Genomic DNA, 25,911 nt, shown 5'->3' with positions numbered 1-25,911 from the left:
TTCTGTCCACATTCTCCTTAAGGATTCTCAAAAGCAACTCCAAATATTTATAATATCCTCAACCAGAAATGCAATATTCTGCAGCATAGTAGTAGACACTCATGGTTACTTTGCAACCCAACAAACACTAGTCCGGAAGCTTATTTCCCCAGTCAGTCACCGAAGTAAGTTTGAAGGCTCATGTTCAAGATCACACTCACTAAGAGTGGGGTAGAGAGTCAGACTCAGGCAATTCTCTCCCCATAGTCAGGCAGTGAGAAAAGGAAAACAGACCAAATACATTCATTAACTGTCTTTAAGAAGCAAAAAACCTTGACATTCTATTTCAAAGCCCCTAATCCCAGGTAAAAATACCACTCAATTCAGGATCAAGCTTCCATCTCAAAAACACCATTTATAGTTTTTGAAACCATGAATTACCTCTCAGAAAGCTACTGGGGGGAAGGGGTGGGTTCCCGGCAATTTGCTGGCTTTTAAGACAGCAATTTCAGTTTTTGTGGGTTTTTTAAAAGGTTTATTTAGTTTTGAGAGCGAGAGTGTGAGCAGGGGAGGGGCAGGAGAGAGAGAGAGAGAGAGAGAGAGAGAGACAGCGAATCTGAAGCAGTTTCCATGCTGTCAGTGCAAAAGCCCGACGTGGGGCTCAAACCCACAAATCATGAGACCATGACCTAAGCCGAAGTCAGACACTCAACTGACTGAGCCACCCAGACGCCCCAGCAACATCAGTTTTTAAATCAATTATAAAGCCTCAAATGTGCCATTTAAACTGCTTTTAACAAGTCAAGTTATCTCTGGTATATCTAACTGGGGCTGCTCTACATCAAGAGAAGTTTCACAGTCTGAATAAAGCCTCTTATCTCCTTCACACCCCTGTCCTAGTTACATCGTGAAACCTTCATCAGAAGAACTCATCCTCCACGTTCCAAAGCACAAAAGCTCCCACTGCCCCAAACTGCTCAGTGTTCATTAAAATTATCAGCCCCGTGGAAAGCATGGCATTTGTCTTTAACTCCCTACATTCCTGTGCCTTGAGAATTAAAAAAACAGGTTAGGTTGCACATCTTATTCCCTTTAAATATTTGTGGTGTGGTTTCAATGGAAAGGCCTTCTGGAATGAACAGACCTTCTGTAAAGAAAGTCTCATCTTCTCCCTGAAATTCCCCAGGCGTCTCTGAAAACTAACCGCTTCTCAGTAACTCAATAGAAAGGTGGGCAGCATTACTGGCCTCCTTTCATAGATGCACTTGTTTTTTCAATAAATGTTTACCAAGCTGTGTTTATATGCCAGGGACTACACTAAATGCTGGGCCTGTAACGGTGAATAAGACAACAGTGGTCAATGAAGTCTTCCTGGAGGAAGTGAAAGCAGAAACTCCTAAGAAAGCCGATGGGGCAGGAAGACTGGCAGGGATAGAGGAAGGAAAAATTAGAGTAAGGAGTTAATGTCAGATAGAGAATGGTTAAAATATTTCACTGACTTCTTTTTTAAGTATGTTTTTAAGTTTATTTATTTTGAGAGAGAGAGAGTAAGCATGAGAGTGGGGAGGGGCAGAGAGAGCGAGAAAGAATCCCAAGCAGTCTCTGTGCTGCCACGGCAGAGCAAGAAAGCGACCCTGGGCTTGAACCCACGAAACGTGAGATGGTGACCTGAGCCAAAATCAAGAGGTGGACGCTTAACTGACTGAGCCACCAGGCGCCCCGTAACTCAGATGCATAGTGGATTGAATGGTAGACCTCCAAACAGATATGTCCACATTCCAGAACCTGCAAACATGACCTTATTTGGAGAAAGGGTCTTCGGAGAATTAATTAAATTAAGGACCTCAAAATGTGATGACCCTGGGTTATTCAGGTGGACCTTAGATCCAGTTTCAAGTGTCCTTATGTGAGACACAGAGAGGAGACCCTGGAAGAAGGGAAGGCCATGTGAGGACAGAGGCAGAGATTAAAGTGATGCAGCCACAAACCAAGGAACGCCCGCAGACACCAGGGCCAGGGAGAAGCAAGGAAGAGCACTCTCCTAGACCCTTCGAGGGAGATAGCTCTGCCAGCGATTTGGGGCTTCTGGCCCAGAATGAATGTCTGTTGTTTTTAGCTACCCAGTTTATGCCAATTTATTACAGCAGCCCTAGGAAACTAATACAAACTGGTTTGAATGAATAGACATTCTAAATTAGATTCTGGGGCTCCTGGGTGGCTCAGTTGGTTGAGCATCTGACTTCGGCTCAGGTCATGATCTCACGATTCATGAGTTCCAGCCCTTCGTGGGCTCTGTGCTGACAGCTCAGAGCCTGGAGCCTGCTTCAGATTCTGTGTCTCCCTCTCTCTGCCCCTCCCCCACTCACACTCTGTCTCTCTCTCACTCTATCAAAAATAAATAAACATTAAAAAAAATTTAATTAGATTCTAAGGAAATACAGGTTCATTTCTTCTCATAAGTAAAACAAATTGCTAAGTGTTTCTTGGGTGTCTGAAGATTAATAAACTAAATGCATTAATATTAGCAGCGTCGATTTCGTGTATCATGAGCTAAAACAATTAAAGACATCTTGGGCTCAGGGCAGTGGCGGGGTGGGGATGAGGGGGTCCTGGGTTGCTCAGTTGGTTAAGCATCCAACTCTTGATTTAGGCTCAGGTCACGATCTTGTGGTTTGTGAGTTTGAGCCCTGTGTCAGGCTCTGCACTGGCCTCTCTCTCATCCTCTCTCTCTCTCTCTCTCTCTCTCTCTCTCAAAATAAATAAATAAACTTCAAAAAGTCTTGTGCTTGGGGCACCTGGGTGGCTCAGTCAATTAAGTGTCTGACTTCAGCTCAGGTCATGATTTCACGGTTGGTGGGTTCAAGCCCTGTGCTGGGCTCTGTGCTGACAGCTCGGAACCTGGTACCTGCTTAGGATTCTGTATCTCCTTCTGTCTCTCTCTTCTTCTTTTTTTTTTTAAATTTTTTTTTCAACGTTTATTTATTTTTGGGACAGAGAGAGACAGAGCATGAACAGGGGAGGGGCAGAGAGAGAGGGAGACACAGAATCGGAAACAGGCTCCAGGCTCCGAGCCATCAGCCCAGAGCCTGACGCGGGGCTCGAACTCACGGACCGCGAGATCACGACCTGGCTGAAGTCGGACGTTTAACCGACTGCGCCACCCAGGCGCCCCATGTCTCTCTCTTCTTCTGTCTCTCTCTTTCTCTCTCTCATTCAAAGATAAATAAATAAACTTAAGAAACCTTGTGCTCATTAGTAGAAGTCCAGGTTACGGATTAAACGCTGAAAGAGATCTTGGAGGTCATCTGCTCTAGTCTGACCCCAGCCTGTGATTAAACATTTTCTGCTAGAGGAAAGCTAGCTTCCTCAACTGTCAGTCATTTTCATTTATTTTGAGCCCAAAGTACATGATGATAATTTTCACACATTGGACCCAAACTGTCTTCTGAGGTCATAAGTAATACATTTAATCTGTCTTTCACAGAACAGGCTGTCAAGGTTTTCTTCTTTCTTTTTTTCTTCTCAGTGTGAACTGTATTTATAGCATTAACAAGGGAAAAAGTGGTTATGTTTTCAAATATATATTTCAAAATCTCAGTTTTAGATTTCAAAATAAAACCTGAATAATTCATTTTTTAAAAAGGGGCTAAGTATTATGCTGGATATTTATATATAACCATTATTTTGTTATAGTTTCATTGAGATGCAATTGACATATAATACTGTATAATTGAAGCTATACAACATAATGGTTTGATATGTGTGTATATTATTAAATGATTACCAGAGTAAGTTTAGTTAACTTCCATCACTCAAGTTTTTCTCTTAACTATGATTTGTTAATGTTTTTTCTTATTATAAAAAGTATAAAAAATAAAGGCAAACCAAAAGAAAAGCATGTTCATCTTTAAAAATCTAGGAAATATAAAGAAAAAATAAAATCACCTTTTAACCTTCCATTAAGAAACACATATTGTTTCCATTTTACTGTAATTTCTTCTCAGCTTTTTACTTTCCATACCAATCATCCCTAGTTCCTTCAGTAGCACCTCATTTAAAAGGGTTTCTAGATGTTTCATTACTCTGACTATCATCTCTTTCACACATTCTAGTTGGTCCTTCATAATATACAGCAACTCAACATGAAGGGGCAGTTTGTCTACAGCTAAATAAAAGGGGACTTTTCTTGTGCTCTCGAGAATCACTGCAGTCAAATTAAAAGATCGGAGCCTTTGCAATATTGTAGACTGCAGTTTAAGTCTTGATTCCATTGACTTATGGCCTCTGTGTTTCAGATTCTCCGTCTACAAATGGGGATAATCATACTCCTTTGAAAGGTTCTCGGAAGACATAAAATAATATATATAAAGTGCTTGTTACATGATATGTGGAAATATTATATGTTATAATGATAGCTAATATTTATCGAGCCAAGTACTGCTGAATGCTCTATAAGTACAATTATTCTCCCTGTTTACAGACAAGGACACTGAGGCCCAGAAAGTTTAGGCAATCTAGCCCAGCTCACACATCTTGGGAGGTGACAATCTGAATTCCAAAACTGTGTTTTTCACCACTACACTATGTTGTACAGCAACTAACATTATAACTGTTACTAATGCAGTTAGTATTACTTAATGCATCCTAGTATTGCAGTAACTTTTTGGAAGTCATGTAATTTTTGCTGATTTATTTTAAGTTTGCAATTTATTAAAGCAATTTCTAAATGGAAGCAACCAATATATCTTTCAATATGTTGGAAGAGTAATAGAATAAACAAACATTAGTATGTCCATGTAATATGTTACTATTCATCAATAAAAAAAGAATGAGTTATCTGGGGCACCTGGGTGGCTTAGTTGGTTAAACGTCCAACTTTGGCTTGATCTTGGTCTTATGGTTCATGAGTTCAAGCCCCGAGTTGGGCTCTGTGCTGACAGTGTGGAGCCTGCTTGAGATTCTCTCTCTCCCACTCTCTCTGCTCCCCCTCCACTCTCTCTCTCTCTCTCTCTCTCTCTCTCTCTCTCTCTCTCTCAAAATAAATAAATAAACGTTAAAAAAAAGAGCTATCAAGCCATGCAATGACATGAAAAAAGATTAAACACATATTGTTAAGTGAAAGAAGTCAGTCTGAAAAGGCTACATTCTGCATGATTCCGTTTATATTACATTCTAAAAGAGGCTTAACACATTGAGATGGAAAACAGATCGTGGTTGCCAGAGGCTCAGGAAGTAGGAAGGGATGAAAAGGTGAAACACAGGATTTTTTAGGTGGTGAAACTATTCTATACAATGTTGCAGTGGTGGATACATGACACTATGCTTTTGTAAAAACCCATAGACCTTTACAGCACAAAGAGTGAACCTTAATGTATGCAAATTAAAAAATTATTTAGGAGGTCAGAATACCCTAGGGAATGTGACAAAATCAACTTACTATATTATAAATGTATGAATCAACCTCACTGAAAGGGGTGAGTATAAAAGGTGCTGATCTAAGTAACTTTCATCTGTAAGACTAAAGGCAAAATAAATGATATATAAATACTGTAGTCTGGGTAATAAAGTTTTTTCCCAATGGAGTATAGGTTAACAATTCTGAAACTACTATACATGTATGCTGGACTTGAACAGTTAAATAAATAGATGGCAGGTGTGGGAGCCAGATTTCTCCCTATTGGGGTAAGATATTATAAACAAGCAAGGTGAGAAGGCTAGAATAATCCATGTGGTAGTGGATTAGAGTTGGACACATCAGTATGAACTCATGTTTACTTAATGGAGATACAGATGGTTACAAAGAGAAATATTTATATGCTTGTGTGTGCGTATATATATCCTGATTAGTACATACACATATATTTCCTTGATCCATCTTCTTGAGAGGGCCTAGAAGCAACAATCCCTGTCCCCTCATAGCAACAAGCACACTTAGGGTCTTGATCTTGGTTCTTGGTTTCTAATACCATTCTTCATTTCCTTGGAGAAATGGCTGATTTGAGCACTGGGACAAGAAATATACAAGATGAACCTGGGGCATCTTGTAGCTCCAGCAAGTAACAAATGTTAAAAGAAAAAAATCTACAATGGTGGGGTATGTCAAAGGGTCATCAGGGCCAATGAAAGAATTCCTAATGATGAAAGGTAGAACAATCTGAATAACAAAATAAATAACGCAGTGCTGAATCATAACCTAAAATACAAAATAAGTATCCATGAGTACATGCTGATGTAAATAAGTGATTGGATAAATCAATAAATTGGGGAGAATAGACAAATCTCTCATGTAGAATTCTACATAATTTATGTAGGTGCTTAACACACAAGGAGTTGGTGCATAAACTCCCTGCTCCCCTAAATGTATGCTGCTCATGGTAACTTCCTTCCAAAGGGTGCAGTATGTATGGAAAGGGTAGGGGGAGAAACCTTACAGTGGAGAAATCTAACAAATACTACCTCAGCCATGTGATCAAAATTAATATCAACAGAAATAAGTCAATCATAAGTGTCCTTGATATAATGTGATGAGAATAGCACTTTACTGTTCTGATCTTCCTCCAAACTCATAATCTCATCAGACAAATCCCAACTGAGGAACATTCTACAAAGCAGCTGACTTCTCCAAAATGTCAAGGTCATCAAAACCAAGGAAAGTCTGAGAAACTGGTGCAATCAAGAGAAGGAGCCCTAGGAGTCATGACAACCAAATGTAACGTGGTATTCCGGATGGATTCTGGAACAGAAAAAGAATATGAGGTAAAAACTAAGGAAATCTGAAGAAATCATGGGCTTTAGTTAATAATAATGTATTAGAATTGGTTCATTAATTTTGACAAATGAACCATATTAATATGTCAATAATAGAGGAAACTGGTGTAGAGTATATGGGAATCTCTCTACTATCTTCATAATTTTTTCTGTTAGTCTAAAACTATTCTAAAATAGAAGTCTATTTTAAAAATTCTGATGTTTTTCAGGCAAACTACCATTAAACCATGTTAAATTGCTCAACGATGCTTACAATATTATAATTTATATAATTGTTGCTCGGGGAAGAACAAAGTAGGATATTAATATCATAATCCCTTGCTATACAACTGTTAGTTTTTATAGTAGTTTCTATTCTCTTTCTTCTCTTAATCTCTTACAATAATTCTTCATTTATTTTTCCAAAAGTTCCAACATATCAGGAAGTTTTCATGCCCCTTTTTCTTCTGGAAGCCTTGCCTCCTAGAGTGCTCTGGGTCCAGTGAGGATGATTTTGTGAGAGGCTAATTTACTGTTATGCAGGCATATAGTCTTCTGGTGATATAACCTGATTTGAGGATAGAATTTAAGGTAGTTGGAAGAAGGAATGAATTGCATACACTGTAAATGTTCTTTTCTGTTTTTCTCTGCTAGTGTTTGCCGAATAAAGTCAATACAGTTCCAATCCAAAGCAAACATATGTGATGTTTCAGTTAGCCCCAATATCTTTAGTGCCTTTAAGAATCTTCTGGGATGCAGCAGCCATCATTCAACAATCAATGCAGCTGGGGTATGGTCAATTAACCAAATACAGATCCACCTAATTATACCTTTACCCACATTGCTTCGGTTGACACACAAGGCATCCATAATAGATTGTGCCAAATTCATGAACTTCAAATACAATATTTAAAAAAAATTCTTCTATGTTTAACATCCTTAAACAACAACCAAAATAAATAAATAAATAAAAGTTTGAGGACAAAAGAACTTTGTTTTGCATGGAATAACACATGTTTAAATTTGTCCTCATGAATGTTGGCCATGTCTTTTTAATTTCATATAACCACTACCTACCACATAGTAAAGGTTCAGCATTTTTATTGAAGTTGGTTGACTTTCCTCGCATCTTAATGTGAAGATCAGTTTTACATTCATTTTAACTTTTGTTTTCTCTGAGATCTAAATATTTATTTTGGCTAGATTGAGGGAGATTTCCCAGAAAAGCTTCCTTTTTGGCTGCTAGAAAGTTAGTTCCCTTCCTGTCTCTAACTGTGGACACAATTCAGAAAAGATTAACTATAATCTCCATGCTGCTGGTTTGTTTTTCATTTCCTTGCATTTCAAATCCTGTTCATTTTCGTGTGTTAGCCTCTCACACGATACGCAGATGCCTGATAAATGTTTACTGATTTGATTTAATTTAGAAAAACACCTTGTGAGAGCTAAACACTATAGTTCAATTGGCAAAATTGGCCTCAGATCACCTTAATCTTGTCTCTCTGAATGTTTACCACAATCCAAAAAGTACTGTATGACCCTGTGTGCAAATGAGTCACTGTATCCCCTGCAAAAGCAGAGATAAATATTGAAGTGCCAGGAAATGAAGAATTGAACCCACCTCAAAACCACCAAATTCCCAGACCATTTATATTCCCTTAGTATAATGACATCATCATTCTTTCCCATTTTTCCATTTACTTTCAAATACATCCATCCTCGTGTTATCTGATTTCGACCCCAACCAGAAGATTTTTCCCATTAAAGACATAAGGATGAGTTTCCTGCTAAGTGTTTGAATAAAAGCAATGAGGTTAACGGAGGTATCTTGGCACTCATCAGGGCAGAACAGTGGCTTCTTTGTCTTTTCAGATTCTCTGGTGCTTGGCCCTTGCCTCTTCTTGGATAACTTGTTGCTCTTTGACATGCTGGGCTTCGGCCAGGTCTGGTCCTCCAACCAACCCACAAGTTATTCCCTTCAGGCCGCCCCAAGCCAGCAGTGAGCACAGTGACTCTCTGTCCTCAGCAATCAGGCTTCCAGAGACTGGCCTGCCCATTTTGTGAATCTAACACCTGATATAAAATTTCTAATTACAGACACCAATTTCTCCCTCCTAGGAGATCTGAAAATGCAAGCTCCACTCTTTGTTAGGACCTTTTATTTTCATTGGAAAGCCCCTGCCAAACGTTGGCCACATTTCACTCTGTCTGATCCATGCTTTTTTATCTCTTCTCAACCAGACAAACGCATAATGCTTCATTTGCTGGATGACCAGGCAATCCATTTCCAAGATCGACTTGTACACAATGCTCCTGCTGGGCCAATGTGCTGTGCACAGCGCTCCAAAGGTATTTCTTGGGCTCTGGCGGGACTACTGTGTGGTTCCTCAACAAAGGCCTTACAATTTCTGAGTGAATTTAGATCATTCAGTTTTAGCTGCATCGATGGTTCTTCCCTGAGTCTTTGGACACCAGTCCTGCTGTGGGTGTAATGCTGGATTTAGAGGTGAAATGGTGGAATTGTGGAACATAAACATTTGACAAGTGACCACTCTGACAGAGGCATATTTAAATCTTTTGCAAAATTATGTCTTTTTGGCTTGCTTGCATCCTAAGATATTGGTCAGTCAACTTTACAGCCTACTGGAGAGCCTGGCCCTGTCGGTGCCTCAAGTATGGTGAAATGGGGAGAAGTCCAGGGATTATAAAGCTCTAACTAATCCTCTTTCTTATTCCAAGTAATACTTGATATTCACACGGTTTCTGTTGGGTATGCATGCACCCCAGGGACCTGGGTAGTACTCACAATGGCCCCAGGCAGTAGGGAAAAAGAGACTGCTGAGGTCTGACACTGCCCTGGGCTGTCGGTACAAGACAAAGGGTCAAGGTCAGAAGGGATCAGGGAGAGATGAGGAATCCTGAACTAGTCCGCAGGGAAGAGCAGATAGTGCACAGGCCTCTGTCAGGGACTTGGCAAACATTTGGCTAGACTGTCTCTTTCTCGCATTTCTTTCAGGAAATAATACAGTAGTGGAAAACTGAAGAGGGTTAGATTGAAAAAAAAAAAATCTTGTGTCAACTCTGGGCACAGGCCTTCCTGTTCATTCATTCATTCAGTGATATTTTTTTAAGTTTTAATTAATTAACTTATTAATTAATTTATTTATTTTTGAAAGAGCGCTAGAGACAGCGCATGTGCAAGTGGGGGAGGGGCAGAGAGAGAAGGGGACAGAGGACCGGAAGCGGGCTTCACGCGCACAGCAGAAAGCCCAATGTGGGGCTTGGACCCACGAATGGTGAGATCATGACCCAAATCGAAGGCAGACACTTAACCGACTGAGCCACCCAGGTGCCCCCATTCAGTGATGTATTGAGCAGTGATAGTAAGTACTGTTCCAGATTTTTACAGTACAGCAGAGGATGAACCAAATAAGTTCCCTGCCCTTTTAGAGCTCACCTTCTAAATGGGGATGGAAGATAATTAATGAGCAAACATACCAGGTAATTTTAGTTTATGATAAATATTATGAAGGAGTGGGGGCCATTTTACATAGAGTGGCCAGTGAAGGCCTCTCTGAGGAGGGTGATATTTTAGGTAAGAGCTAAAGGATAAAAAGGGGGACCTCACCGTGCAGCGATCCAGGGAAGATAGTTCCAAGCAGAATGAACAGCAAGTACAAAGGGCCTGTTTCCTAACACGTGGAATTATATGAGGCCCTGAGGAGGCTGGAGCATAGTGAGTGAAGCAGTGGGTTCGATGAGCTGAGCATGTCACACAGAGGCCTCATCATGTGTCCCGTAGAGCTCTTGCAGGTCATGCAGGGAGTTAGTATTTTAGTTCTGTTACAATGGGAGTGTAGAGGGCAGTCATTAGGTTGCTTTAAGGTGAGCGTCACAAGATTCCAACAACCTAGTAGTCATTTGATCTTCAAGGTCACAGAGACAAATCAGATTTTAAGTAACTGTGTTAAACATTTCAATCATGTTGTCTATCAGGATTACAGCCCCTACGAAGGGAAGCTTCTCTTCTGACAGATCTGCTTAAGATATATCAATTAGAACAAAGGTACATCCAACAAAGTCATGAACTGCCCCTGCTCCCAATATCTAATAGTATCAGTGACCTAAGGTTGGGCCACACTCATTTGTCATCTTTTTTTTTTTTTTTTTTTGAGAGACAGAGGGCACAAGTGAGCAAGAGGCAGAGAAAGAGGGAGAGAGAGAATCCCACGAGGGGCAGAGAGAGGGAGACAGAGAAGTGGGGCTTGTGCTCACCTGATGTAGGACATGAACTCGTGAACCATAAGATCATGACCTGAGTGGAAGTCAGATGCTTAAGTGACTGAGCCACCCAGGTGCCCTTTATCAAATATTTATGAAGTGACTGTTATGTGCCAGGGATATAATGGTGAGCAAAACAGACACCTTCCTTGCTACCCTCAAGCTTACACTCTACCTAGAAAGACTGACAATTAAATAGGCAAACATAAGTTATTTTGCTAAGATAGGGAAAGTGCAGTGCTATGGGAGCATATAACAGCATAGTCAAGTAACCTGATCAAGGAAGACTTCCTGGAAGAAGTGGTGTTTAAGCTGAGAGCTGAAGACTAAGTAAGAGAAGTCCAGTTCTAGAAGAGGAAGAGCTCTCCTAATGAAGGAACAGCATATAACCAGAGGTGAGGGAAAACATAGCATATTTTAAGCAACTTAAATAATTTCAGTATGATGGGAGGTAGAGTACAAGATTGAGAAGTAAGAAATGAGGCTGGTGAACTACCTAGGGACCAGGTCATGAGGCTACAACATGAAGTGTATTATAACAATGTTAAGGGGTGCCCAGGTGGCTCAGTCGGTTAAGCGGCCGACTTGGGCTCAGGTCATGATCTCGCGGTCCGTGAGTTCGAGCCCCGCGTTGGGCTCTGTGCTGACAGCTCAGAGCCTGGAGCCTGTTTCAGATTCTGTGTCTCCCTCTCTCTGACCCTCCCCCGTTCATGCTCTGTCTCTCTCTGTCTCAAAAATAAATAAACGTTAAAAAAAAAAAAAAGAATGTTAAAATATCTGTACTTTATCATGTAAGCAATGGGAAATCTCTGAAGTGTATGGAAAATGGATTGGGAGGGGAGGAAGACAGTGGTAGTAAAATCATCGTAGTAATTCAGGTGAGAAATGGTAGTCATTTGACCAATAGTAGCCATAGAGATGGAGGAAGGTTGACTGATTACAGATACATTTATCCACAGCTTGAAAAGATAACCTGGCATCAACTCTCTTTGTGAAAAATTAAGGAGAGAGAGAGAATGAAATTAACACAGAGAAAAGCCAAAGAGGCCATGATAAATTGTGTAAGCCAGATTTATAAGGCGGTAAGGATATGTAGATGCTGTGAGGAAAAGGAAAGGTATGCAGAGTACAGGGAAAGAAAAGGGGAGTGGGAAAGAAGAGTACATGTGGCCCATGAGAGAGGGAGGGGAGCGAGTGTCAGTCCCTAGCAGCCCAGTTCCTGACAGTTTTCCAGGTTCAATTCCCAAAATGTTCAGTCAGCTTTATCCTGTGCTCTGTTCATAAATTCCCATGATCTCTGTCTCCCTTATTGCTGCATCGAAAGGATCCTACCCCTGCTCCATTACACAAGCTAGTTTGATTGAGTTTTATTTCTTGCAACCTAAGGAATTTGAATAAAACAGTAATGGTTATACAAGTGAATTCTTCAAGAAGTGAATTAATTAAAATGGAATGCAAATTAATGCAGTTATAATGAAAAATATAACTCCTGAGTGATCATAGATGTTCGGGTTTACGGATCAACTACTTTTCAATGTGGTTAGTCCAGCTACAATCCAAAAGTAGCTTCAAGAGCATAGATTCAGAACAAAAAGTATTGAATGGGCTCATGTCTGATGGACCCATTTCTCTCCCACTCAATCTCCAGGGGGTGATGCTGAATGCAAAAAACCACTTCTGAGGCAAGACAGCACAAATCCTGAGGTGGTTACTCTTGGAAGATGTGGCAAAAGAACCTGGAAGAGAAGCTACCTCCTGGTGAAGAGGTAAAGAGCCAGGGGGAAGTGAAGGGATGACGGAAACCCAGGCTGATCAATCATGTTGGACATCAGGAAGAAGGGGCAGAATGGGACAAGGCTCCCAAGTGTGATGACCATTGGGAGACCAGTTTGGCTGGGTACAGTACAAGAAAATTAAGAAACCTATCATGGTTCAGGCCTTGTGTAGGAGCAAAACAAATGACGATCTGACCCATGTTCTCAGGGACTTACAGTCTAGTGAGAAACACAGACATGTACACAGGTAACATAAGGTGGAAAGGGAGAAGACAGGTAAGCACAGGCGCTATGGGTTTATAAAGAGGTTCAAGATATAACAGCTGAGCTCAGACATAAAGGTGAAGTCATAGTTACACAGGAATGTCAGGAAGAGCAAAATTACAAGTGTATTTGAAGGAGCTGAACTACCAGAAGCAGGCTGTATTAGTAGAATGTAAAGAGAAAAGTAGGGAATAGCAGAAGAAAAGTCTGGAGGGTTAAAGGAAAGTCATATCATGAAAGACATTTTTATTTCCAAGACTTAAAAAAAAAATGGTAAAAGTTTTTTCAACAAAAATGTTTTCCTAACTGCAAAAATGAGTACACTAATTATATCTTCCAATTATAAAAACAAAAACAAACCCCAACAAACTAGAAACATAAGGAAACTGACAAAACACCATTATAATATAGCTATTGGTAAGTAGATTTTTAAATTCCAAATATCAAATAAACACAAAATAACATTCTATGGAAAAATTTAATCAAGCTCAATTTAGTAGAAACATGTTAGGATATGGACACTACAAAAGGTGAAAATAGACCTTTCTCTTTGTGAGATAGAAACAAGCACCATATATTCTTTTCTATTTTGATGAAGCATCTACTAATATGGGTCATGTATTTAGCTACAAAGAAAATCTTAACAAGAGATCTTAGAGATTTTATAAAGTTTTTCTGATTATATTCAATTAAGCTAGAAATCAATAAAATTTGACTTGGTTTTATAAGAGGTCACCGAGTGCTTTTTAAGCAAGAGAGCAACACAATCATGTAGCAAATGGGTTGGAGGGGAGTTGGGAGAGACAGGAGGAAGGAAACCAGGTAAAGAAATATTGCAGCAGTCCCAGGAAGTAGTAATGTGGGTCTGAACCAAGATAGGAAGAGTGGGGAATGAAAAGGAGTAGACAACTTCAAATATATTTAGTAGATAAATAACAAGGGCTGACTAATTGAATTTAGATGAGAGGGAAGTGTGGGTAGGGGGATGGAGAAGAGTTAAATGATTAAATTAGGTGGTGATGTGGGGAAGGTAGTATCATCAATTTAGTGAAGAAGACATGAGAAGGAACAGGTCTGGAGAAATGGGGAGTTCATCTTTGAGCTTGATGAATTTGAGGAACATGGCCCAAACAGTTTAAGGATACAAAAGAGAACTGTATACATTGCTATTACCAGGATGATTATTCTTTTTTTGTAGAAATTCAGAAGCTCCTCTTCTATTTGGTGCCCAGAAGGGAATGAGAGTGGCTTATCAAGAGTACTTAGTAGAACTTTCACCACGTACTTCTTACACCCAGGAACAATTAAGACAGGGTTAGGAGTATCTTAGATGGGACAGAATGAAATCTTGCCATTTGCAACAACATAGATAGAATTAGAAAGTATTACGCTAAGTAAGTCAGTCAGAGAAATACAAATATCATATGATTTCACTCATTTGTGGAATTTAAAATACAAAACAGATGAACATAAGGGAAGGGAAGCAAACATAATACAAAAACAAAGAGGGAGACAAACCATAAGAGACTCTTAAATACAGAGAACAAACTGAGGCCTGCTGGAGTGGTCGGGTGGAGGGTGGACTAAATGGGCAAGGGGCGTTAAGGAGGACACTTGCGATGAGCACTCGGTGTTATATGTAAGTGATGAATCACTAAATTCTATTCCTGAAATCATTATTAGACTATATCTTAACTAACTTGGATTTAAATTAAAAAAAAAAAAAAAAAAAGACGGGCAAAAAATGTCCAATCCAATTGGGAAGATAATACTAAGGACTATATAGCCAGTGCCACAAATGTCCACTAAAGCAATTGTCCACTATTGGAAGAGGAGGCAGACTGTATGTGAAATAAGAATGGCCTTACTTTTAATAAGTCATGGGGAAACACCCCCCCCACACACATACACACCACATACACAAAGTCCTAGGAGACACAGAAGTCTTTAGGGTGCAGGATGGATCATAAATAATGGCTCACAGATAGGAATAAGCTGAGAGGTGGGAGGGAGCCGTGAAGTCTCAGGACGCAGAGGAGCACTCTGGGGAGCAGAAGGGAGAGAGGGAACCCAAAGCATGGAGAGGAGTTGGAGCTCATCAGGGCAGACAAAGGGCGATGTGGCAAAGACTGTGTCAAGAAGCTAGTGTTACTTCATGGCTCTTGTGTAAATTAAAGCCATTAAAATTAATTTTGCCCTGTGAATTTTCCTGAGAATTTCTCTACACTTCTTTGGATGATTGATATCCAAGACCAATGAGGTTCAAGAGAAACTTTTATCTAACACGGACATAAAGATAAAGCCTTACTTTTTGTTTTCACATTTGAGGATTAAAGGATTTTGAGTACTTGAGGGGGCTTAGTAAGTGTTGATTACAATGATTTAGAAAATCCTTAGGGCGTCAAGTGGTGACGCAGCATAAGCCTTCTCAGAGAGTGTATTTAACCCTTACAGGCCCGAAGTCACGTGGTACAGAGGGCATGGCCAGGGAAGAGGCAGACCTGCTTGACCAAGTGGTCTCAAGAAAATATGATCTGTTTCATCTGTGGTTTTCTAGACTGTAAGATAGTAATTGTAATTTCTTCACTCATTCACCAAGTGTTTCATGAGTGCCCACTATGTACCAACTACTGCTCTACCTGCCTTGTAATATTAGTTTGAGAGTTAAATGAAATAATATAAATGAAAATACCTAGCATAGTGTCTAGAATCTATCAGGTTCTAATTATATTCACTCTTCTAACCAAGAGGATTTTGGGGGTATTTGAGTCATTATTGGGTCAGGCCAACAAAGGGCCAAGACACTCAGGGTGTTTGTTACAAATATCAGGGTGTTTTGTGGAGCAAAAGAATTGACTGAATTGTGAATCAAGAATGTGAAGACCTTTAATTTAATACATTTTGAAGCAGTAGGATGGAGGGCAAAATGTTGCCTTCAGGGAAGTGAAGAAGGTCTAAGCCATGGTTATTCTAGGAAGCCTGTAGAGGGTGTGATGGAGCAGCAGCAGTGTTCCAAGTTAAGATCCATTGGAAATATGAATGTCCTCCTGGGTCTAGAACATTTAGAAAGAACTACAAGGTAGTTTGCTTCATCAACATGTTCAGAGTTAAGGTGCATGACAAAATAATTGTTCTGAGACATCTTTAACTGTAAACACTGCAGTGCACCCACTGAAGCCTAGAAAGTGAATTTGTAATTCAGGATAAATATTTTGAATTGACTGGATAAGGGCCTAGATAACTCAGACATTCCTGTTTTCCAGTGCTTCAAAGCTTCAAGTAATTCATTTGAAAAAAAGAAAGGAAGAAAGCTGACCCAAGCTGCAAAACATGTTTTCTCTCAGTATTACTTTTGCTTCTGAAGTGGGCTGGTTTCATTATCAAAGGGTGTGGCATTTTCCACTTGTCTTTTATAAATTGAACTTTAGCCCAGACCCTGAAGAGCCTAATGAGGTTGGTCAGAGGTCACAATGAAATGGAATATGCCTGACCCAAAGAGAAAATGGAAAGATCAAGGCCATTTGCAGGTGCCCCCTTAGTGCTCAGAAAGGCCATCACATTACTTATAACAATGTGTGATTAACTGTAACTGCCCTTAAGGAGCTTCTAGTCTATTGGAAAAGATTGAGAGATAAATGGGCAGTTACACCCTTTGATACACCCTGTCCATGGAGTAGCAATCCTGAGAGGCAACGGCTCTATCTATTGGACATAGAATGGGTTATGGGTTTCTTGGGCCACTGAGCAGTCCTCATAATGGATAGACTTGTGGGGGAATGAGGGGTGGAGGAGATTTGGGAATGCAGTCAGTGCGGCCTTGCTTACAAGCTTCAGTGTGGCAGTGGTGAGTTCCAGGGAACCATTTGTTGCTATTGAAGGATTTGGTCAGGTCACCCACAGCAAAACCTGTATCCCTCCATGGCAACTCAGACACTGACAAAATGGAATAATAAGAGAACAGTAATCCGTTGATCCCTCCAAGAAATGGAGAAATGGCCTCCTCATGAAGGCCCCTGCAGACCTATAAGCAGCCATGAGGGGGCAGTCTCCAAAAACAGCATGCCCAGGAACTGAAGGAGCTGGGGGGCATGGAAGGCCTGTAGTTCCCCTCCCTGAGCAATGCTGACCTTTGGGAGGAGGTTGTGCCATAAGAAAGGTCATCGGATAACAGAGTCTTTGCCATTCTCCTGGCCTGTGGAACTTGGGAACATAGATAGACTTTCAACTAACTGCATGGAAAACAGCTCTGGGACTCTCTTACACAAGGGTGCCCCTTGGTAGATGATTCACACAAATGCCAAGCTTATAATTCATACGTTCATCAAGGGGGGTATGTTGGAGAGGAGGGCCAAACATACCATACAAAGGGAAAGCTTGATTTGTAGATTATTCTGCAGCAATTGCCTCTATTAAGGAGGTAACAGAGCAGGGTGTTTAAAGAGCATGGACTTGGGAGCTAAATGCTAGGGTTTCAGGCTTGACCTGATTTCTTTTTCTCTGAGACTTTGAGCAAGTTTCCTCATCTCCTAAATCTCTGCTTCTTCATCTGTTGAAGGGGATAATAAGGGGACCTATGTCACAGAGTTGTTAAGACTAATGTGAATAATCCAAGTCAATGCTGGCATATAATACATACTTGATAAATAGCAAACATATAAAGTATGACCTGACTTATAAAATGTGAATCGTAACCTATTTGTCCAAACATAAGCAAGATTTCTATTTAATTACTCATAGAGTAGTAACTGGTCACGGGGTGGTGATTGGAAAAGATGAACTGGGACACAAATCAAAAGCATATTCTGCGATATGCCCTTTTTTTCTAAGACGCTCAAAAATCCCTCACTGGTCTAAAGTTTTTATGGAACATAGTTTGGAAACCATTGCATTATTGGACCAAAAATAAAAGCTATATTTCCTAGGGGCACCTGGCTAACTCAGTCAGTGGAGCATGTGGCTCTTGATCTCAGGGTTGTGGGTTCTGGCCCCATGATGGGTATGGAGAGTGCTTGAAAAATAAAATCTTAAACAACAACAACAACAACACTGTATGTCCTAAACTGATTACAGTGAGGTCAGGCATACTTCCTACTTGTGCTAGAAAACCAGAGGCAACGTTTAAAGTTGGGCCCGCTGAAGGCATTCCTTCTAACGCTTGGTGTCTATGCTAACGAGTGTGATCTTGATTTTATTTGAAGGGTTTATGACTGACAGTGTCATGGCAAACAGTTAACAAGAGACCAGCTTCAAGGAAATAAAAATCTGTTATTTGGGGGGCACCTGGGTGGCTCAGTAGGCTAAGTGTCTGACTGTTAGTTTCAGCTCCAGCCATGATCTCCCAGTTTGTAGGTTTGAGCCCTACATTGGGCTCTGCACTGACAGTGTGGAGCCTGCTTGGGATTCTCTCTCTCCCTCTCTCTGTCTCTCCCTCTCCCTTGCTCACTCCCACTGTCTCTCTCAAAATAAATAAATAAACTTAAAAAATCCGTTATTTGGAGCTACTGTGAATATACACAGAAGCTTTTAAAGCATGAATAATAGGACATTGGTGAGATAGTGAGTAAAAAATTTAAGTGCCTGTGTATTTCATATACTAATACAAATAATATTATTTTAAACAAAGGACATAAAAAGCAGGTGAGAAAACTTTGACTAAGAAATTAACCACCTCGAATTTGCCTAGTGCTCTAAGAAGAACTGGCCAGGGTTTTTGTTAAGTTGCTTAACTCATTTAAACATGTGATATGAACTGTAATTTCTATTTATGTTAAGAAAAAGGCTCTGAAATGTAGATTGTCATTCAAGGATGACTAGAGGTTAAATCTGAGATTCATTAATTTTTAAGGCTTGTGGTTTTCAGATATTACCTCTGGGTGGTGACATTGAGGGAAAGGCCCGGGGAGGGGGGGAAAGCTATCCCTGGCTTCTGGGAGTTCTTTGTCTCACGTCTACCCTCCCCTGGGGTCCCTTCTCCTCTCCATGCCTCAGCCTTAGTCTCCCCCATGTAGCAAAGGGTTAGGAGTTGAATTTCATGTATTTAATTACACATGCCTGGCAGGAAAAATGCCGTGGACAAGGCTGTGATCAAATGATAAGGCTACAGACAGAGACTAATTAAGAACACCAAGCATATGTGAACAGTTTTGTTATTTCAGAATAGAGATTAATAAAGTTAATGTTTTAGGGGCACCTGGGTGGCTCAGTTGGTTAAGCTCCGACTTCGGTTCAGGTCATGATCTTGCAGTTCGTGGGTTCGAGCCCCACATCGGGCTCTGTGCTGACAGCTCGGAGCCTGGAGCCTGCTTCGGATTCTGTGTCTCCCTCTCTCTCTGCCCCTCCCCCACTCGTGCTTTGTCTCTCTCTATCAAAAATAAATAAATGTAAATAAAAAAATAAAAAATAAAGTTAATGTTTTATTTATTTAATAATACAAACTCCATATTATTATGCCAATAGACAATTCGGCATAACTGGTATATGCAAATTTTACTTTCATAGCTTAACTCTTCTCACTTTTGGTCCTCACAATAGTACCATCATGGCAAAGCAGGGTTGGGACAAAGAGAACCAAGGCCAGAAGTGGCTGATGGAGCAGAAGACTCGTGAAAACAGGCCCTGCATTCCTGGCATTTAAAGGTCTTGGTCTAAAGCGAGAGGAAAGAAGGATAAAATACTAAGGGTGAGGAAAGGGAAAGTTGTTTGTGTTGACATAGGAAGGAACAGAATAGGGATGGAGAGGGATTTTAGAAGAAGGAAGGGGTTCTGGTCAAGTAGGTAGACCTGCTCTTTAGCAGAAAAGGGGCCTGGTAAATACTTGAGCAGGTTCCTTCAGATATCTTTGAGGCTAATTGAGATTTTTCGTTCTCATCTCCCACTTTCCCCTACTACCTCAAAACATTGTGGTACCCCAACTTCCTTAAACAGGGAATCAAGTTTTTCATTCCACAATTGGAGACAATGCTTGATAAGCAAACCAGCTGGTCTCACTAAAATGTTAATAGCTGATACTGGATCCTTTGCTATTTTGATGGGAAGAGGAAGTAAGAGAATGTGAAGGCCCTGGAATGAAAAGGCTTCCCAGAAAAGGAAAGGAAGCATATTAAATAACAAGAGAAACAACTAATATTTATTGAGTACTTATGTGCCAGGTTCTGTTCTAAGTGCTTTACATGAATTAGTGTATTTGATCCCCACAGCACCCTGTCCGAGGTACATACTATTACTAATCACCATTTTACAGATGATGAAACTGAGTCATAGAGAGGTTAAGAAACTTGCCCAGGGTCATACTGGTAGGATCAAGGTTCGAACGCTGGCATTTCTAGTCCTAGCGTCCTTACTCTTGGCCATGGCTGAAAGAAAATTGGCTCAGAGAGGGGATGGCCCAGGAAACAAAACTTCCCTACATGAATGATGTTGTCTCAAGTCAGCTGGTTTTCTTCCAAGCGTTAGGGATAAAGAGGAGTTCAGGCAGAGGTGCTTTATCTTGCCACAGATGCTGTCTCTGCCCCTCAAAGGAACACCGGCAGAGGTTGTTACTACATCCAACCCTATGGAACATTGTGATACGCTCTTGGTCCCATGTGTGTACTGTTTTGCTGCTTGAATTAGTGATCCCGTTGCAGTTATTTAAGCTTTCTGTGCATTGGAGTCCACATTTGGAAATGGGGTTATTTCCACTTGTCAGCTCTCTGACTCAGAGGAATGCAGAGGGCTAATGGGCTGATACACACAAAGTGCTTTGAGCCATGAACCAGGACTGACTGAACTTTTAGAGAACAGTATGACTTGCCAGGGGTATTTAAACTGACATAAATGTTAGAATATTCTCCTAGTAGATACTTTGGATGTTCTTGGTTAAGCTGCCTGGTCCACCATGACTGCCTAAGTTCTTCTCTAGACTTTCACACTGAGCAGTGCTAATGGAGAACTGTCTGGTGGACCTACGCAATGCCTGTATAGTCTGGGATTGTTCAAATTATGTAGAGATAAGGATTCCTAATTCAAAATAAGAATCTTCAAGCCAGGACCTTGAAAGCCATTGCTTATCAAAAAAGATAAAAAACAACTGGACCCATTCCAAGGAAACATTTAACCTAATTGCAAACACCATACCTTGGCATTTAATTCCAATGAGAGTGTTTTAACTGACACTACCAAGGGCAGAACCAATTGCAAATTAAAAAATAATAATAATAATGATTTACAAAGAGATGTGGGTAAGAAGATACCAGAGACTAAAAGAATGGGGAGAGGAGTTTCAGCTGCAGCTATGATTAAGAACCAACAGGCACAGGAAGTAATTATCAAGGTAGGGTTTTTGTTTTTTTTTTTAAACTTTTTTTTTTTTTAACGTTTATTTATTTTTGAGACAGAGAGAGACAGAGCATGAACGGGGGAGGGGCAGAGAGAGAGGGAGACACAGAATCAGAAACAGGCTCCAGGCTCTGAGCCATCAGCCCAGAGCCCGACGCAGGGCTCGAACCCACGGACCGCGAGATCGTGACCTGGCTGAAGTCAGATGCTCAACCGACTGCGCCACCCAGGCACCCCAAGGGTTTTTGTTTTTAAAGAAAAGTGTGTCTGATTAATCCACACCGTCTAATGGAATTTCTCTCCCTTTTTTTACAGTACAGAAGTATCAGTTGTCAACCTATGTTTTCAAATAAAACAATGAAAGCAGAAAGATGATCCCAATATTTTTAATAGATGCAGTCATCAATTCAATGATATTTATGTCTTGTATCCATGCACCTTAGCACAGTCACACTTCTCCAGACCTGAGAAAGGAAGCAATCATTGTGAGCTAATAAATAAACACGACCACTGGGAACCAAGGGGGAAATTCAGGAGCAGAAATGGGACAGTTTAAAATAGTTTACAAAAGAGTTTGAGAGCAAAGGAAGGAAACTGAACAACGAAAGGGAGATGGTAGACCATGAAGACCATAGAGTATTAAAGAACTACAAATCCAAAGCAAGGAAAATAAAAGACAGTTTTCCTGAGTGCTGTTGTGATGCAACCCATTTCAGATAAAAGCTATAACAAATTTCCCAAAAAAAAATTTAGATGCAAAGAATTTGATTTTAAGATGCTAAGCCTTCTTTTTGGCAGCATTTTTTCATATTTACAGACACTTCTTTTTAAGCACTGAAGTCCCTACCTATTCCTCACCAAAGGGAAAGTATTGATGCAGTCTCTTTAGTGTGAGAGTAAAGACAGACATAATCTTCCCAGGAGAATTTACAGATTAAAGCTCTTCTTTACATGAGCAGGAATTTTTAGCTGGAAAGCTGTGGAAGAGGTACAAGAACCTCCCTGGTGTCCCTCCTCCCAAATCTCACTGAAGGCACTTTCTGCTTTTGCCTCTGTCTTCCTTGGTCATCACCATTTATGATGACAGTTGTATCTGGTTCCCCAACACATCTTCACATTGTCTTTGCCCAGATTGAAAGAGTTTCTTTTCAATAAAGAACAATGGGGTTTGTGTAAGGCAAAGGTCATTTTGGTAAAATTGAGCTGTGATAATTTGCTACGTCCAGTCTATGATAAGGTCACTGAAAACCCACTAATGAGCATTACAGCGTAAGGGAGACCAGTAGTCCTTTAACAGCCCCATTTCACCTACAAATGTTCGCTGCTTTTGCTGAGAACTGGGGCGCAGGGGCTGGTGCTCCAAGTCTCTGTGCCAAAGCTTGTTTACAAGGGGGTGAAGGATAGTTTCGTTGGCCACACTCTGTGGTCCGCCCTACTCTGCGCTGGACTCAATAGGAGGAAGGGTGGAGTAGTCACACAGAGTTTTGACAATGCTCCAGTTCTTTGCACCCCAAATATTTACTGAGAAAGTCAGGTCATTCTTTACAGATGCCAGGCCTAACCTACAAAAGCTGGCGGAGGGACAGGAGGAAAAAGAAGGGCTCTCTCTGTTTGGTAAAGATGTACTCACTGGGTCTAGAGTAATTGCAAAAGCAGCAGTACAGAAATGCTAGAATGGTCCTGCACACCCTCCTCAAACTGATCACCCATTTGAAAACTCAGCTTCAGGGCAACTTGCCTATACAGATCCCATTCACACATTCCTGAGTCTACAGGCAGCTGTTTTCTTCTGCCTGGAATAGTCTTCTCATCTAGAGTCTACCTTTTCTTCTGGATTCCTCTCCAGTCCTCTCCACATCCCACTTCCTGTTTTAAGCCTCTCCCAGCATTAAGTCCCAGCCCACAGGAATCACTTTGTTCCTTAGCCTCCTACACCATTGCCCAACACTGGTAACTCTGTGGCATTTATCTGTTTATCCATTCAGCTCCCCATTCCCCCAGCATCCGACATGGCACATAACAGTCAACCTTCACTCTGTGCCTAGAAATGATGATAAATTATTATGGTAGACTGGTGTAGGCATGCCTGTCTCAAGTTCATGTTTAGGTATTTCTTTTTTTTTTTTTTTGTAATCTTTTTATTAGAAAAAAATTTTTAAGTTTATTTTTGAGAGAGAAAGAGAAAGTACAAGTTGGGGAAGGACAGAGAGAGAGGAAGAGAAAGAATCCCAAACAGACTCCACAATGTTAGCACAGAGCCAGACATGGGGTCAAACTCATGAACCTTGAGATCATGACCTGACGTGAAATCAAGAGTGGGACCCTTAACCAACTGAGCCACCCAGGCACCTTTTTATGTGATTTTTAAACTCAAATGAAAGGTTTTCCATGGTTAACACATGTGAAATGTAGTAAATCCTTAATATGTAATTGTTTTCAGACATCATGGGTTTTATTAGGATGCATAAGAAACAACGCTTGGCAGATCTGTGGTAAAAGGAAGAACAATTAACTATAGAGAGAGACAGGAGCAAAGAAAGGATTCATACAGTCCTAAACCCATACTGGTATGACCAACCGGTCCAGTTCCAAAGTTACCTGGAACTTTGCCAGTTTTAACACTGAAAGTCCCATGCCCTGGGCAACCCCTCAAACCCAGACAAATTGGCACAGTTGGTCACCTACCAGATGGCCAATGAGCATTTTGACAAGAAGCAAATGCAGGTTTTAAATAATGGGCTGAGCCCCCTTTCTCCTCTCTCACCTCAAATCCTGGTGCCACAAGCTTCTCCAAAGACACTTCACTCTTCGATGACAAGTGCCCAGTTCCCAGAAAGGAATCCTGGGTTTATTCAATTCTCTCCACTTCAGAAGCAATCTCAGGCTTGGGAGGACAAATGGTCAAGGGAAAAAGCTTTATACAGAGTTCTCACAAAACAGAAACTAAAAGGAGTATTTGGAACAGGAAACAGTGACCTTTATGGCATGATTCCCAAAGGGAAAGTCAAAGGCAGAGACTCAGAAAGGCAAATGTTCAGAGTCCACGGGAACTCCAACTTACTCTGAACATTCCATACCAGGCCTGCTAATTGCAGAGCAGAGCAGCTGGTGTGATAATGTCCCTGTGCAATCGACCTGACTGCGACAATTCAAGTGCGTAGATTAACAAGAAAACTGGGACCTAGGATTATGACTATATCTGAATGTTGTCACATATAGCAGAACATAGTAATATGTTCTGAGAGACAAAAATCTATATGACACAATAGACACATTCTGAAAAACTGAAATGGACCTGAAATAAGCATAATGGTAACATCATAAATAATGGTATAGTCAAAAACCAACCCTAGCTCTGTAGTTTGTAGAATGATGGGAATTGTTTTCCTTAATAGAATGATAACAAACTTAAGAATTTTGATCTGCATGATGTTGAACACAGTAACTTAGAGCAATAAAAGCATACCTGGGAAATGGAAATTTTTACCGTTTGTATCTCTATATATCACTCAAGGGAAAGGTGGGGTTGATTTCTTTAAGGACAGATTTCTGGGATTGCCTGGCCGGCTCAGTCAGAAGAGCATGCAACTCTTGATCTCAGGGTTGTGGGTTCAAGCCCCACATTGGGTGTAGAGATTACTAAAATAACAATAATAATAATAAGCTTTAAAAAAAAGTATAGATTCCTGTGACTAAAAATGTTCACATGTACTGTGCAGGTAAGGCAACTTGGCCTAAGGTTGAAATTTAGGGTACACGGTGCAGGATATAATGTTACCACCAGAGGGTATTGTTTCCTCTTCCGGATTGTTGGCAAGTTTATGTAACCACAAACTAACTCTAAACCAGCCCCCACTAAAAATGGGCCAGGCCAGATCCCAGCAAACTGGATTAATCTATAATATTCCCACAAATTCCCTTTTTTCCTCCCATTTTCGATAGTGTTTGGTTTTCCTTCAGTTGAGAGAACCATGCTGGCAGCAAGCCAAACTATACAAACTGTACGGAGAAAACAGATCACGCCCCTCCTACTGGTCAAAACAAGAGAATGGCCACTTAGGAAATTAGCCCAGGTGGCTATTTCTGATTATCCCAGGAGGCAGGAGTTTCCAGGGACCGAGAGCTCAGCAGCTGAAAAGAGTGAGCAGAGAGATTTCAGGAGCAGCACGGCCTCCCACATGAATTTTGATGTAAGCTGATTTACAACTGAAAAAGGTCCATGTCTTGTTAGAGACCAAAAAGCCTAGGAAAGTTACCAGAGAGATTTTGACAACTTCCAAAGTCAGCCAGGGAATCTATCCCAGCCCATTAGTATACCGAATTTAGAAACCAAGGTCCTGGAAAGGTGCCCCAGGAAGATGCCCAAGAGAGTCAGTTTGAATCGGGCTAAATGCTTACTCTTGAAAAAAGGAAGGCTTTGTCCCCTCCAGCTCGTTCAGTGCCATAGGCTGTCAGGGAGACAGGCTGCAAAGCGCAGAAATATGGGATATTAGGTCATCTGCCTGACCGAAAGCAAGTTCAACAAATACAAACTTAAAGTCAATAAATA

At 40.7% G+C, this 25,911-nt stretch overlaps 1 protein-coding gene across 2 annotated transcripts in view; it reads right to left on the bottom strand.

The window, feature by feature from the left end:
• The window catches only part of MED4 (mediator complex subunit 4), a 47,609-nt gene extending 23,329 nt beyond the window's left edge, over positions 1–24,280 (bottom strand). Inside the window, exon 1 of one of the 2 annotated variants that reach the window (XM_047864768.1) lies at positions 24,127–24,280. The gene's annotated coding sequence lies outside the window, so the exon portion shown is untranslated. Of the gene's footprint in view, positions 1–10,354; positions 10,370–24,126 lie in introns of those variants that run through there. The other variant, XM_047864769.1, reaches the window with a different exon arrangement.
• Positions 24,281–25,911: the final 1,631 nt, after the last annotated feature.

Source organism: Prionailurus viverrinus, chromosome A1 (genome assembly GCF_022837055.1).
Source record: "Prionailurus viverrinus isolate Anna chromosome A1, UM_Priviv_1.0, whole genome shotgun sequence".
Taxonomy (NCBI): Eukaryota; Metazoa; Chordata; class Mammalia; order Carnivora; family Felidae; genus Prionailurus; species Prionailurus viverrinus.
The sequence above is the reverse complement of the archived record's forward strand: the minus strand, read 5'-3'. Positions and strand labels throughout refer to the sequence as shown.